The 17,115-nt window shown below is 44.0% G+C and overlaps 1 long non-coding RNA gene across 1 annotated transcript in view; it reads right to left on the bottom strand.

The window, feature by feature from the left end:
* Positions 1–15,532, bottom strand: part of LOC132207894 (uncharacterized) — a 59,346-nt gene extending 43,814 nt beyond the window's left edge. Inside the window, exons 1-2 of the long non-coding RNA XR_009443972.1 lie at positions 15,428–15,532; positions 10,647–10,759 (exon numbers count right to left, since the gene is read on the bottom strand). This is a non-coding gene — a long non-coding RNA (uncharacterized LOC132207894). The remainder of the gene's footprint in view (positions 1–10,646; positions 10,760–15,427) is intronic.
* Positions 15,533–17,115: the final 1,583 nt, after the last annotated feature.

Raw genomic sequence — 17,115 nt, 5'->3', positions numbered from 1 at the left:
CAAATTACACTTAACTGCTCGATGTACCCCACATTATTAAAAAGCACCGAATTTGTATTATCATGACTTCTGCAAAGTGAAGCATGGTGTTTAGTTATTAAATATGGTTGTAATCTCATCATTTTTCTAAATGAAATTATACTATGTCCAATATTATAGAAGCCACTGGAGAATCCTCATGCAACAGAATTCCTCTTCTTTCGTTTTTAAAAAGATGAACAATACATAGTGCCTTATAGTGCATCAAACATTTCAGGAATAGATTGTAAAATTTGAAAGTTACGAATATTAGCTTCAAATCACACAGAAGAATGAGCTGTTGAGAAAATATAACTGGAGCCAACTCTCCGACAGAAATCCACAAATAACTTGCCTTTATATAGTCTCTCTCTGAGCTTCAGGACATCTCCAAAGCATTTTTTTCAGCCAAATAAGTACAATATTTGGTGAAGGCCAAACCTTAACTTAATTTCTCACCCAATAAAAAGTACCTCTGACATTGCAGCACTCCTTCAATACTGCAGTGAAACGTGCTCATATCTCTAGAAAGTGACTGAATCCACAACCTTTTGACTCAATGGTGATATTTCTACTAAGCCAATACAGTAACAATGGAATCTGTCATGTACCTTCACATCACAGCTATTTCTTTTCTCCGTGACTTCATCTTGATTGGCAGCTTGTAAAAGTCAGCACCATGCAATACTAGCATAGTAAGTGGCTCCCTACACTCAGAATAGAGAATCTCGAATGAGGATGCAAGTAGATGCCTTAAAGTGGATGCTCCAACTGGAATCTACAAGATACAGTGCAGTAACGCAACAACATTTCTTCAAAGGTTTCTCCAGAACCCACAACATCTACCAACCAGCAGGGCAAGGACAGCAGGCACATGGGGGCATAACTTCTCAGTTTCCCTCCAATCTTCGGATGTACACACAATCCTGACATGAAAATGTTGCCATTCCATCATCTTTACTGATTGAGAATTCTGCAGCTCCCTCCTTATCATCGCTTTGGGAATACTGTGGTTTTGGAAGGCAGCTCAGGAGCATCTGCTCATGAGCAATTAATGATGCCCACATTCAATAAATAAATAATATTTTAAAAAGAGGCATTCAGAATGAATCACCTCTCTTGCCACCTACTTTGCCAATTGTGTTTCTAGGGCAACCCAAGCAGCACAATGAAAGCAAGATGCTCTGAGGCAGGAGGAATGAAGTAGTTTAAAATGGGAAATATTTGCAGTGGTGCAGAGAAAAGACTGGGAAGTGGGGCAGATCAGAAATCTCTTTCCGCCAGTCAACCCAGGCATAATGGATTGAATGGACTCATTCTGTGCTGTACAATTTAATGATTTTAACCATTGTGGGAAGTGGATGGCAAAGCACAAAGCCATCTATACAAAGTCTAAGTGCTTCAACAAGCAGCTAGGCTGCCACATGACTTTCTGATTTATTGTGCAATTCCATTTCTTTGGTTTAATAGCTTTTTTAAAAAATAAATCTGTATGTACTTACAATGTGTTCTGCAAAACCCACAGCAATTGCTATTCGCCTTCCTTGAAGTTATAAGCAGTTTTACGACAAGGTACGAGAGGCAAGCAAAATCAATAAGGCCATACAAAGCAACCAATTCTGTTCAGGCCAGCATTCATTTCCTCAATCTGAATACACCTTTTACTTTCCCTCACCATGATACAGTACATTCCACATGCACCCACAAAAAAACTATTCATTTCCTGAGTTAGATGCTATAACACTTAAAAGACACTTAGAATCGTACATGAACAGGAAAGATTTGGAGAGTTATGGACCAGGAGCAGGCAGGTGGGACTAGTTTAGCTCGAAAATATGTTTGGCACGGGCTGGTTTGACTGAAGAGTCTGTTTCCATGCTGTATGATTCTATGACTCTGTTTCTCAAGCAGTTCTCAGAAATATTATAAAAAGATTGAATCTAAAATGAGAAGAACAAAAGGTACTCATATACTCCTTTTTCCTCTCTCCAAGTTTAATAAGTGACACCCAGAAAAAAAGAGTCACAACTTTGGCTATTTGATCTGAGCTTCCAAGCTAAGAGATTCTGGACAGCAGCAGGAAGAGGGGTCAACCTATGTGCAGTTGGATGATGGATGTTAGAACGGAATATAGGAACATGTCATTTGAGAGCAACAGAAAGCCATTCAGCCCTTTAACTCTGCTCCACCATTCAGTGGCTGATCTGCTTGTGGACTCAAGCCCCTCTGTCCCTTTTCCCCAAGCCTTCGTCTCCCACATCTATCAAAAAACCATCTAACTCAACCTAGAATAAAGTCAATGGTACAGCCGCCAATACTTTTTGGGGAAGAGAATTCCACAGACCCATACCCCTCTGATGGAAATCCTCCTCGTCTCCATCATAGAAAGAAGACCTCCTGTTCTTAAATTGTACCCGCTTTTTTGAGATTCCCTCACAAGAGGAAACATTTTCCCTGTACACAATGTATCAAGTCCCCTCAGGATTTTATATATTGCCATAGGGTCAATTCTCATTCTTCTAAGTTCCAACCGGTACAGATCCGATCATTCCTCACAGGAGAACCCTATCTTCCCAGGAACAGGTCACAGAGTGGTGTCACAGAATGGCTGCCAACAAACCACAACCGATGTATGAGGGTGGCATAAGACAGACAGAATTGGCACACCATGACAGCAGGTCTCCTGGCAGGAGCGGCTACAAGCAGCAGCTTAATAAGAAGGTGCACTCACAATCTACTGGCAAGTTTCTGAAAATTTGCTCCGAGTGAGTGAATGAGAGCAGGCTGCACAGTGTGGTGTTTACACCATTTTCCTTTCACTCACTATACAGATCAATCATTGGATATTAGCTGCAGCTCAGTGGGTTTCACTCCAACCGTTAAGACAGAATGTCATTGTTCAAGTCAGGATCTATAGACCCGAGAAGAAAATCTCGGCTAACATACCCAGTGCTCCATTGTTGGAGGTGCTGACCTTTGGATGATACCATTCGAACCAACACTCTACCCTTGGAAATTGTGGCTTCAGGTGTCTAGTTGTTAAATACTCGTATTCCCTCTCAGGTAATGTAATGCCTCTGTTGTCAAGCAGAGTTATCCTGGTGTTTTGGTCAATACTAAGCTCTGAACTGATATTACTGAAGGGGTTTTCTGGTCACTGTGATGTTGCCGTTTGTGAGATCTCACTGTGTACAAATGGACTGCCATGTTTCCACATTACGACAGTGACTCCAATTCTCAACTATTCTCTTGGTCAGAAGTTGTTTGGGATATCCTAAAGCTGTGAAATGCACAATGTTAAGAAAGAAAGCCTTCTCTTTCTTCCCTTTCATGACCTCAGGACATTCCAAAGCACTTTACAGCCAATGAAGTATTTTGGCAGTAATCAGTTGGTAATCCAGAACTTGAAAAATATACATTTTGTTTATCCTTTTCATCTTGCACTTATTGGGGCAATTTGCAAGAAGTGAAGGGAAAAGCTGTACACAAAGAGAGTGCTGATTCATTTGGAAGTGGAACCACATCAATATTTAGGAACAGGTACAGCAAATGGTTGAAGTAAAGATGAATAAAGCAATTACAGTGGACTCTGAGGTGTTTCCACAGGGAAAACACCAGGACTCACTTCTTATTTACTATAATAGTTGATCCTTTTACATTGTATTTGATGTGAATTGTCCTGTTAAGTGCAAGTTGAAAAACTGGAGCAATATATGCCTTTTCTCAGCAGTATTCATATTTTGGAAGTGTAGTCACTATTGCAATGTCAGGAAATGCAGCAGTCAATTTAGGCACAGCAAGCTGCTACAGTTAACAAAGCAACAGCGAGAAAAATTCATTCCCTCCACCAGTGATGGGAAGTAGCAGCTGTGCACATCATCTACAAAATCCCCTGCATAAATTCACCAAGGCTCTTTAGAAACCAACACTTTCATAAATACTACCATCTAGAAGGATAAGGGCAGCAAATTTGTGGGAATACCACCACCTGCAAGTTGCCCTCCAAGCCATGGTTCAAGAAGGCAGCTCACCAACACCTTGTCAAGGGCAGCTATGAGTGGGCAATAAATACTGGCCAGCCAGCAGCAGCTCCATTCTAAGAATGAATACAAAAAAACCCCAGGTAATTTATTCAGTGCCAGTTCTTCCTTTCTTTAATGACTATTTAAAGTCTCTATTGATGGTATAACTAAAGCAGCACAAGCCCTTGTTTCCAACTGCTGCATCAAACACATAGAGTTCAAAACGTGCAACCAGAATTAATGACTGAACAGGCAGCCAAGTCAATATTTAGGAATAGGTTAAGCAAGTGGTCAAAGTAAGGATGAATAAAGCATTCACTGGAACAGAGTGGGCACATGGGATTAAGACTCATGTCCACGTAGAGGGTAAAATCTTTATACAAAAACGTTGGTTAGAGTGAGTGGCAACTGTTTGCCTTTATTCACGTCTTTAATGGATTCTAAGGCATGTCTCAGAAACTGATACTGCAATAACAAGTAGATAGTAGCAAGGGGAAGAGGGAGGTTTTCATCAGACTGATGTTCTATGTCATGAGTGAACTTCTGGAAGAGCTTTACATCTACTTCAAAATTCAAAGGGGAGATCAAAACCTCTCCAAAGTAACGCCACTGATTATATCAAATGATTATATCAAATATCACAAGGTATATACACACACACACACACACAGTATCCATATTGTAATTTCCGCGTCATTTTCATTGTGATTGTGTTGAAGGTCAAAAGGCATGGAATTGTCACAGCAAACCTCAAACTGCTGAAGTCTGGCAGAAATCCAAGAATCATCCCAACTGAAATAAAATGCACCTTTCAATCTGTAAAGACATGTCACAGCACAGGAGTTGACATAGGTGCAGTTGGAATTTTGAGTTTTATCATTAAGAGAATAAAAATGTCTCATCATTTTAATTTGTCAATCACTGTATCCGATTTCTATCAGTCACTGCGCGCATTTCCCTCAGTCACTGCATCTCATTTCACTCATTCACTGCATCCCATTTCACGCAGTCACTGCATCCCATTGCCCTCAGTCACTGCATCCCATTGTCCTCAGTCACTGCATCCCATTGTCCTCAGTCACGGCATCCCATTTCACTCAGTCACTGCATCCCATTTCACTCAGCCACTGCATCCCATTTCACTCAGCCACTGCATCCCATTTCACTCAGCCACTGCATCCCATTTCACTTAGCCACTGCATCCCAGTTCACATAGTCACCGCATCCCAGTTCACACAGTCACCACATCCCAGTACACAAAGTCACCGCATCCCATTTCCTTCAGTCACTGCATCCCAGTTCCATCAATCACTGTATCCGATTTCTATCAGTCACTGCGCGCATTTCCCTCAGTCACTGCATCTCATTTCTCTCATTCACTGCATCCCATTTCACGCAGTCACTGCTTCCCATTCCACTCAGTCACTGCATCCCATTACCCTCAGTCACTGCATCAAATTAACTTCAGTCGCAGGATCCCATTTCAAACAGACACTGCATCCCATCTCCGTCAGTCACTGCATCCCATTTCCCTCAGTCACTGCATACCATTTCCATCAGACACTGCATCTCATTTCACTCAGTCACTGCATCCCATTTCCGTCAGTCACTGCATCCCTATTAACTCAGTCACTCCTTCCCAGTACCTCAGTCACTGCATCGCATTTCACTCAGTCACTGCATCCCATTTCACTCAGTCACTGCATCCATTTCCATCAGTCACTGCATCCCATTACCCTCAGTCGCAGCATCCCATTTCCCACAGACACTGCATTTCCTTTCCCTTCGTCACTGCATCTCATTTCCACCAGTCACTGCATCCCATTTCACTCCGCACTGCATCCCAGTTCACTCAGCCACTGCATCCCATTTCACTCAGCCACTGCATCCCAGTTCACAGAGTCACCGCATCCCAGTTCACACAGTCACCACATCCCAGTTCACACAGTCACCGCATCCCACTTCCGTCAGTCACTGCATCCCAGTTCCATCAATCACTGTATCCGATTTCTATCAGTCACTGCGCGCATTTCCCTCAGTCACTGCATCTCATTTCTCTCATTCACTGCATCCCATTTCAAACAGACACTGCATCCCATCTCCGTCAGTCACTGCATCCCATTTCCCTCAGTCACTGCATACCATTTCCATCAGACACTGCATCTCATTTCACTCAGTCACTGCATCCCATTTCCAAGAGTCAGTGCATCCCATTTCACTCAGTCACTGCATCCCATTTCACAGAGTCACTGCATCTCCTTTCCATCAGTCACTGCGTCCCATTTCACTTCGTCACTGCGTCCCATTTCCATCAATCACTGCATCCCATTTCCCAGTCACTGCATCCCATTACCATTAGTCACTACATCCCATTACCCTCAGTCACTGCATCACAGTACGCTCAGTCACAGCATCCCATTTCCCTCAGACACTGCATCACATTCCCATCAGTCACTGCATCCCATTTCCATCAGTCACTGCATCCCATTTCACTCAGTCACTGCATGCCATTTCCCATAGTCACTGCATCTCCTTTCCTCAGTCACAGTATCCCATTTCACTCAGTCACTGCATCCTATTCCCCTCAGTCACTGCATCCCATTACCCTGAGTCACAGTATGCCATTTCCCACAGTCACTGCATCTCCTTTCCCTCAGTCACTGCATCCCATTTCCCATAGTCACTGCATCCCATTTCCAACAGTCACTGCATCCCATTTCCAACAGTCACTGCATCCCATTTCCAACAGTCACTGCATCCCATTTCCAAGAGTCAGTGTATCCCATTTCACTCAGCCACTGCATCCCATTTCCCTCAGTCACTGCATCCCACTTCACTCAATCACTGCAGGACATTTCACTCATTGACTGCATCCTATTTCACTCTGACACTGCGTCCCGTTTCCCTCAGTCACTGCATCCCATTACCGTCCGTCACTCCATCCAATTACTGTCAGTCACCGCATCCCATTTCCCACAGTCACTGCATCCCATTTCCACCAATTACTGCATCCCATTTCACTCAGCCACTGCATCCCATTTCACTCAGCCACTGCATCCCATTTCACTCGGCCACTGCACCCCATTTCACTTGGCCACCGCATCCTAGATCACACAGTGACTGCATTACAGTTCGCACAGACACTGCAGCCCATTTCACACAGTCACTGCATCCCATTTCACACAGTCACTGCATCCCATTACCCTCAGTCAGAGCATCCATTTCCCTCAGACACTGCAGCCCATTTCACTCAGTCACTGCATCTCCGTTCCATGAGTCACTGCATCGCATTCCCCTCAGTCACTACATCGCATTCCCCTCAGTCACTGCATCCCATTTCCATCAGTCATGCATCCCATTTAGCTCAGTCACTGCATCCCATTTCACTCAGTTACTGCATCCCAGGTCACTCAGTCACTGCGTCCCATTTCAGACAGTCACTGCATCTCCTTTCCTCAGTCACTGCATCCCATTTCACCAAGTCACTGCTGCCCATTTCACTCAGTCACTGCGGCCCATTTAACAGTCACTGCATCCCATTTCCACAGTCACTGCATCCCATTTCCCAGTCACTGCATCCCATTACCATCAGTCACTACATCCCATTACCCTCAGTCACTGCATCACAGTACGCTCAGTCACTGCATCCCATTTCCCTCAGACACTGCATCACATTCCCATCAGTCACTGCATCCCATTTCCATCAGTCACTGCATCCCATTTCCATCAGTCACTGCATCCCATTTCACTCAGTCACTGCATGCCATTTCCCATAGTCACTGCATCTCCTTTCCTCAGTCACTGCATCCTATTCCCCTCAGTCACTGCATCCCATTACCCTGAGTCACAGTATGCCATTTCCCACAGTCACTGCATCTCCTTTCCCTCAGTCACTGCATCCCATTTCCCATAGTCACTGCATCCCATTTCCAACAGTGACTGCATCCCATTGCCAACAGTCACTGCAATCCATTTCCAACAGTCACTGCATCCCATTTCCAAGAGTCAGTGCTTCCCATTTCACTCAGCCACTGCATCCCATTTCCCTCAGTCACTGCATCCCACTTCACTCAATCACTGCAGGACATTTCACTCATTGACTGCATCCTATTTCACTCTGACACTGCGTCCCGTTTCCCCCAGTCACTGCATCCCATTACCGTCCGTCACTCCATCCAATTACTGTCAGTCACCGCATCCCATTTCGATCAGTCACTGCATTCCATTTCCACCAGTTACTGCATCCCATTTCACTCAGCCTCTGCATCCTATTTCACTAAGACAGTGCATCCCATTTCTCTCAGCCACTGTATCCCATTTCCCTCAGTCACTGCATCTCATTTCCCTCAGTCACTGCATCTCATTTCCCTCAGTCACTGCATCTCATTTCCCTCAGTCACTGCATCCCATTTCCCTCAGTCACTGCATCCCATTTCCCTCAGTCACTGCATCCCATTTCCCTCAGTCACTGCATCTCATTTCCCTCAGTCACTGCATCCCATTTCCCTCAGTCACTGCATCCCATTTCCCTCAGTCACTGCATCCCATTAGACATAGTCACAGCATCCCAGTTTACTCAGTCACTGCAACCCAGTTCAATCAGTCTCGGCATCCCATTCCCCTCAGTCACTGCATCCCATTACCCTCAGACACAGCATGCCATTTCCCACAGTCACTGCATCTCCTTTCCATCAGTCAACGCATCCGATTTCCATCAGTCACTGTATCCCATTTCCCTCAGTGACTACAACCCATTTCCCGCAGTCACTACAACCCATTTCCCGCAGTCACTGTATCCTATTTCACTCAGTCACTGCATCTAATTACCCTCAGTCACTGCATCTAATTACCCTCAGTCACTGCATCCCATTACCCTCAGTCACTGCATCCCAGTTCACACAGTCACTGCATCCAATTTCACTGAGTCACTGCATCCCGTTTCACTGAGTCACTGAATCGCATTTGTTGTTCTCACTTGAATGCAATGGTCATGAATCTCCTCCAATGGCTTGTCATGTATTTCCAATGCAAAATTTTACCAAGTTTTGATTTTCAATTTTGATTACATGTGTCTCCTCTATTCTATAAGATGCTGCAATAAACTCAAATTTGACGAATCATAATTCAACCACCATTACCGACAGAGTTAATTTCATCAAACAGATCCAATTAGAATTGTCACATTCCCAAATCCTGATTCAAGTTTTTCTAATTATGGGCCACGTGGTTAAGAAAAAAGACACTTAGAATCAGAGAGATGTACAGTCGGGAAACAGATCCTTTGGCCCAATTTGTCTATGTTGACCAGATATCCTAAATTAATTTAGTCCCATTTGCCAGCATTTGGCCCATATTCCTCTCAACCCATCCTATTCATATACCCATCCACATGCCTTTTAAACGTACAAGCCTCCACCACTTCCTCTGGCAGCTCACTCCATACATGCACCACTATGAAAAAAATCCGGTCCATTTTAAATCTTCCCTCTCTCATTTTTAACCTATTCCCTCCAGTTTTGGATTCCAGCAACCCGGGGAAAAGATCTTGGCTGTTCGCTCTATCCACATCCCTCGTAATTGTATAAACTTCGATATGGTCAGCCCTGAACTCCAAAGTTCCAAGAAATAGCTGCCTGTTCAAGCCCACGGTATACCTTCAACCTCCGATGCTCATAACATCCTTGTAGATCTTCTCTGAACCCTTTCAAGTTTACAACATACAAGAATACAGCGCAGAACAGGCCCTTCGGCCCTCAATGTTGCGCCGACATCCTTCCTCTCGCAAGGAGACCAAAATCGATTGCGGTATTCCAAAAGCAGCCGAACCAACGTCCTATATGGCTGCTAAGTGATCTCCCAACTCCTATTCTCAATGCACTGACTGATAAAGGCGAGCACACCAAATGTCTCCTTCATATCCTTTCTACCGGTGGCTGTACTTTGATGGAACTATGAAACTGCACTCCAGTGTCTCTTTATGAAGCAACACTCCCCACAACCTTCAGTGTATACGTGCTGCCCTGATTTGCCTTTCCAAAATGTAGCACCTCACATTTGTCTAACCTCAACACCATCTGCCATTCCTCAGTTTATTGGCCCTTGTCAATGTCCCATTGTATTCTGAGGTGACCTTCTTGGCTGGCTACTACACCCTCAATCATTGGGAAACTTACTAACCACACCTTCTATTTTCATATCCAAATCATTGCATCACTTCAACTCCCCCTCCCACTCCCTGAATGACATGTCCATCCTGGGCCTCTTCCAGTGTCACAACCAGACCACCCAGAAACTGGAGGAGCAGCACCTCACATTCCGCCTCGGGAGCTTCCAACTCAATAGCCTCAATGTGGACTTGGCCACCCTCAAAATCTCCCCACCCGCCAGCCTCATCCCAAGACTAGTTCCTCCCCTCATCCCCGCCTCCATGACCTGTCCGCCTTCTCTCCCACCTATCCACTCCTCCCACCTCACTGACCAACTCCCACCACTGCTTGGAATTATTCTTCTTTTCACACTTCATCAGCTCGACGTTATTTCTAAAATCTATTTTCCAATTGTTGGAAAAAGTGAGATAAAGAGAAGTAAAAGAAGTTACATTCTTACCACTCGGGAAATCTCTGAATATTCTTCTGTTGAAAGGCCACCAAGGAACGATGCAATTCTTTTGTCACAAACGCTGTGAGGGAGACATCTTTTTCGGTTCCACTAACTCCACCCTAAGGAAGACAAACCCATGTAACATATCTAGTGACTTAAAGCATACTCTGTTGTTGCCCAAGGTGGAGAGCTGGATGAACACAGCAGGTCAAGCAGCATCAGAGAAGCAAGAAAGCTGATATTTCGGGACGAGACCCGACTTCAGAAAATTGGCGCTGGAGAATCTGAGATAACAAGGTGTAGAGCCGGATGATACTGCTTGGCCTGCTGTGTTCATCCAGCTTTACACCTTCTTATCTCAGATTCTCCAGCATCTGCAGTTCCTACTACCTCTATTGTTGCCCTTTCACTTTACTGAACTAATATGAGCCAGTAGTTTTGTTTAGGCTCGTGTAATCTTACGGTTATTGGCCTGTACAAAATCCTGAATTAATTTTGATCGACTGACGGGAGGAGAGATGAATTTTATAGAAATTTTTGTTTTCTACCAATTTGCAGAGGGCATCGTGGGCGATTGAAGGACAGTGTTATTAGGTCTGTGGACTGCATCGTTACCAACTTGCCTATTTGCATATACATAAAATATTCCTTATGTACCAATGAAACATAATAAACCAATATTGCGTACTAAAAACAACGCTCACATATCAATGGAAATTTAAATATTTATCATAGAGTTTTAAGGATTGAATTCAATGATACAAAGCAAAAACCAGTGAAGATGAGGGCAGTTGGTCAGCACTTTTGCCACTAAGTGGAGGTTGGCAGTTTGAGGCCACCCAGGAACAAGCAAGCTCTGTCTAACTCCAGGGGCAGCACGGTGGCTCAGTGGTTAGCACTGCTGACTCACAGCGCCAGGGACCCAGGTTCGATCCCACCGTTGGACGATCTTCTGTGCGGAGTTTGTACATTCTGCCCATGCCTGCATGGGTTCCTGCTGGGTGCTCTGGTTTCCTCCCACAGTCCAAAGATGCGCAGGCTCAATGTATGGGCCATGCCAAACTTGCCCATTGTGTTTAGGGATGTGTAGATTAGGTGTGTTAGTCATGGGAAATGTAGGGTTACTGAGGAAAGGGTCGAGGGATGAGTCAGGGTGAGACGCTCTTTGGAGGGTGACCGTGGACTTCTTGGGTCAAAAGGGGCTTGTTTCCACACCGTAGGGATTCTATGATATGGAAGTATCTTTTGAAGTGGACATTCGTGGGTGTGCTATAACAGAGACCTTGAAATACTGCACAACAAATATTTGGAACTAGACTGTCAATTCAGACAGAGCATCAAAAAAGGTCATGGAAGTTGTCACTGATATAAAGCAGGATTGATGAAAATCCAGCAGGAAATGGTGTCAAAAGGCACAGTATCTTTTATTCATCTCCAGTTATTTTGTCCAAGGCACTGGATGCTGGCAGGATTGAAACATTTAAGAAATGCTTCACAAATCACATATAAGGACCTGCACATCTTTGAACAATGGGAGCAAAACTGCAGCACCTGGCGGAAGCCCCTCGCAGACGCGGGGAGGACATGTCAATTCCACACAGATAGTTACCCAAGACTGGAATTTCAATTGGCTCCCCAGTGCATGAGCAGCTCTGACCACTGAGCAACTACCTTGCCCAGAAGGGGTTTTATAAGCGCATACATTATTTCCATTAAGACAGATCCAATCCTCTATGTCCAATCAAAATAACATATTGTAGATATCATGACAACAATCATAAATGATTTTGAACAAGTAAATCAAAAAACTTGAAATAGTTTCCAAGCCTAAATACTAGATATGTTGCAGTTAAGATGAATAGCACAACAACAAAAAGGCCATATTTTATGTGACGATCGGTAACACTTGAAAACTTGCAACAATTTGTCGCCAGTAGTGCTCTGAAGTGGCTTGATGGTGCACTCCTTCATTCACTGGAATGAAACTCCAAAGATCACAAATTCTCCTTCAATACCGTGTTTTAACAGTGACTGCATCAACCTGTGTTTATGCGCCTGACTGGAAACCCACACAACATGCATAAGCAAAAAAAAATCTAAGGTGATAGGAGAAAAAAATGTATGTATGCAACGTCTTTGAAAAGCAATTATTTGTAGCAGCTGCAAGCCCATAAGGAATCTCGTTTCGCAGATTATATTCATTTGCACTGCAGGTCATGCCAGTCAGAATCAGTTTTTGTTTCATGACAGATAACTAAAATGTCCATTACAATGAACTTTGGTTGATCAGAAGATTTTAAGTATGGGCTATGTCTTGTGTGAGCTGATGGCATTAGGGGATGGAGAAGGTACATGCACTGCTGGCATCTTGACACCATTGAATGAGCAAGCGTGGACGCAAAGGTTGTAACAGGTAACAATTGGACAGGCAATATCTTTTGAGCTCCTTCCCAGCAGGCCTGTAATACTCTAAAGCTGTGCTAGACCCTCACTTCCTCCACCTTACGTACGCTGCCTTTTCTTTTTGACAAGAAGCACCTCTGTACCCGTCATCCAAGGCTCCTTAATCTTACCCCTTCTACCCTGTCTCAGAGGAACAAATTTATACATCACTCGCAACAACTGCTCCTTGAACAGCCTCCACATGTCTGCTGCGCCCTTTCTGTGGAACAATTGCTCCCAATCTGTACTTCCCAACTCCTGTCTGACAGCATCATAGTTTCCTTGACCCCAGTGAAATATCTTCCCCTGGTAACTGCTCCTTTCCCTTTCCATGGCGATGGTAAATGGGAGGCTCTTGCGGTCACTGTCGCCAAAGTGTTCTCCCACCACGAGATCTGACACGTGTCCTGGCTCATCCCCAGCACCAAATCCAAAATGGCCTCCTGCCTCGTCGGCCTGTCCACATACTGAGTCAGGAAACCCTCCTGAACACACCTGACAAAAACGGCTCCATCCAAACCATCTGCACTAAGGAGGTTTCGATCTATATTGGGAAAGTTGAAGTCACCCACAACAACAACCCTGATACGTTTGCACTTTTCAACAATCTGCCGGCCAATGAGTTCTTCGATCTCCCAACTGCTATTTGGGGTCTGTAGAAAACCCCCAGTGAAGTGACTGCTGCCTTGCTGTTCCGAACATCCACCCACACTGACTCAGTCGACAAACCTTCCTTGGCAACCTCAGCCCATACAACCGCAGTAGACGAGTCCTCAAAGGTTCTTTCAGCCGCCGTTATACTGTCCTTGACCAACAAAGCCACACCTCCCCCTCTTTTACCACCTTCCCAGACCTTAATGAAAGATCTAAACCCGAGAACCTGCAACATCCATTCCTGGCCCTGCTCTGTCCATGCCTCCGAAATGGCCACAACATCGAAGTCCCAGGTACCTATCCAAGCTGCAAGCTCACCTACATTATTCCGGATACTCCCGGCATTAAAGTCGTCACACTTCAATCCAGCTTGCTGTCTGCCAGCACACTCCTGTGACAGTGAGGTCCTGACCATGTCCTCCCTATGCTCATCCTCCTGTGTACTAGGACTACACCTCAGTTTCCCATTCCCCTTCTGAGCTCGTTTAAATCCAACCGAATGGCACGAGCCAATTTCCCACCCAGGATATTCGTGACATCACAGACCCTGGCACCTGGTAGGCAACACACCAATCGTGAGTCTCTTTCGTTCCCGGCAAATCTTCTATCAGTGCCTCTAACTATTGAGTCCCCAATGACTATCACTCTCTTCCTATCCCCGCTTCCCTTCTGTGCAAGAGGGACAGACTCTGTGCCAGAGACCTGCACCCTACTGCATACCCCTGCTAAGTCATCCCCCGGAACAGTATCCAAAATGGTATAGTTGTTTTTCAGGGGAGCTACTGCAGGGGATTTCAGGGGAACGACCACAGGGGAAGGTTTTGGCTTTCATTAACAGGAGGATTGAGTTTCAGAGTCGTGAGATCTTGTTGCAGCTCTATAAAACTTTGGTTAGACCGCACTTGGAATACTGCGTCCAGTTCTGGGCGCCCTATTATAGGAAAGATGTGGATGCTTTGGAGAGGGTTCAGAGGAGGTTTACCAGGATGCTGCCTGGACTGGAGGGCTTATCTTATGAAGAGAGGTTGACTGAGCTCGGTCTCTTTTCATTGGAGAAAAGGAGGAGGAGAGGGGACCTAATTGAGGTATACAAGATAATGAGAGGCATAGATAGAGTCGATAGCCAGAGACTATTTCCCAGGGCAGAAATGGCTAGCACGAGGGGTCATAGTTTTAAGCTGGTTGGTGGAAAGTATAGAGGGGATGTCAGAGGCAGGTTCTTTACGCAGAGAGTTGTGAGAGCATGGAATGCGTTGCCAGCAGCAGTTGTGGAAGCAAGGTCATTGGGGTCATTTAAGAGACTGCTGGACATGCATATGGTCACAGAAATTTGAGGGTGCATCCATGAGGATCAATGGTCGGCACAACATTGTGGGCTGAAGGGCCTGTTCTGTGCTGTACTGTTCTATGTTCTATGTTCTATGTTAGTCAAGCTACACCGAGTAAACGTGCATTTTTGGCTGAAGAAACATGTGTTTCAATGTGAGCTAATGGAAGAAGCCATGGAGTCAATGCTAAACATTTCGACAATAAGACAACCATTCTTGAAAGCAGCATACAGCGTGAAAAAGAAATGAGCTGCTTTAATATCCACTTAAAATTTATGTGGAATATCAGATGGAATTTTCTTATTGACTCCATTGTGCAATCATGTCAATCTAAAAATGTTAATTGCATTAATTAATACTAACCAGAAACGGACTTTGTAGTAAATGGTTTGACGATTTTCTGTATCTGGAACATCCCTTTTCCTTCTCCAACGAAGATCGTACCAACCTATGGGACCAAACTGTGAGTCAAACGGATGGGACACATAATCTTTAAATTCCTCATCAAAACAGTCTAATCGTATGGTTCTGTGCAATAAAAGAGAAAGAATAAACATGTTTCCCACAATTTTGCTGATGTTTACGAACAGAACGCTCAAATTCAAAAAGTTTGGGCTGGCATGTCTGCTTCCTCCAGCCTGTTTAAACTGTTCCATTCAATGTAAAATTTGTGCTAAGTTTTAGCACACAGGTCTATGTGATCTGCGCCACCACCTTCTATTAGTCATACATGCTTTCCCCCTCTTCCTGTAATACATTCCTTGAAGTGTTCAATGAGATTTTGATTTTAAATCTTATTGTCATATTCTTTTGATTCTCAAGCATCAATGAATCTGATGTTGCCGCCATTCCATGCAGTGCACAGCACGTCAAACAGGAGTCTTACTGTTGCCATGAGCACTGAGGTAGTATGGGGTCACAACTGTCTCATAGTTCAGAATGAAATTCTACATATAGGGCTATGAAGAGTCATGCAGTTAATTTTATTTGACATGCTATTTATTTTCTTCACAAATATGCTGGATTTAAAGTGATCTTCACACTCATTTAAAATGAATTCAATATCCAACCATCTGTAAAACTAGCATATCCAAATTTTAATTTGAGTTCAGTGTTACACAAATATATGACTTTTTTAAAAATTATGTTCGAGTCAACATTAACATTTCATTCCCTGACAGCGGGTGAACTTACTTTTAAACTCCAATTTTCCTTCGGTATTAATGGAGAGATGAGCCTTTTTGCAAGCACCGAAAGTCTCCACCAGTTTAAGCTAAAACTTGCGAAACTGTAAGTTTCACAAATATGTTCCTATTAAACACTAATTCCTATTGAAGCAGTATGAGCTAAATTCATTCAACTGGACAGCAAAAACGGTCAAGATTTTAAAAGCAAGCAACTATTTTGAAGTCACTCTTCGAACTAAATTCCATCTTGGTGTGTGAGAGTCCATAGGTTCCTCACTCTCAACGAACCATTCAACTGTCATGCAATTACTGAAACACACAGACAAAAAACATCAACGTTAACAGTCACTAAGATTTTGAGAGTGATTTGGAATTCGTATTCAATACCCACTGGGGAAAATCTGTTCCAATCTGGATAGTACTCACTTATTACCATCCCACCTACCTTCCCCAGCACCTCCTCCCCCTCCACGCTATTTGTTTCTGAGCTCCCTTCCACCCTCCATTTCTCAGGAAGGGTCCTGACCCAAAACGTCAACTTTCTTGAGCCTCTGATGCTGCCTGCCCTGCTGTGTTCCTCCAGCTCCACAATGTGTTATCTCAGACACCAACATTGGCAGTTCTTACTATCTGGATAACTCATTCTCACCTTGTAACAAGTGATTTATACTCATTATCTTTTCAGATTACACATGTACATGTATATACATAAATATACATATCACACTTTTATGCCTGAACCACTAACCTCGAGGATATTTTAAAAGAGTCTCTTCATAGCTGCATGAAAGAGAAATCATCAAGGTCATAACTTTCATTTTAGGAATAACTCGAACATTCAAAGTACTCACAGTCAGTGTCCCA

This window comes from Stegostoma tigrinum, unplaced genomic scaffold, assembly GCF_030684315.1.
Source record: "Stegostoma tigrinum isolate sSteTig4 unplaced genomic scaffold, sSteTig4.hap1 scaffold_197, whole genome shotgun sequence".
In the NCBI taxonomy this organism is placed as follows: Eukaryota; Metazoa; Chordata; class Chondrichthyes; order Orectolobiformes; family Stegostomatidae; genus Stegostoma; species Stegostoma tigrinum.
Note: the sequence above shows the minus strand (reverse complement) of the source record. Positions and strands in the feature narration are given on the sequence as shown.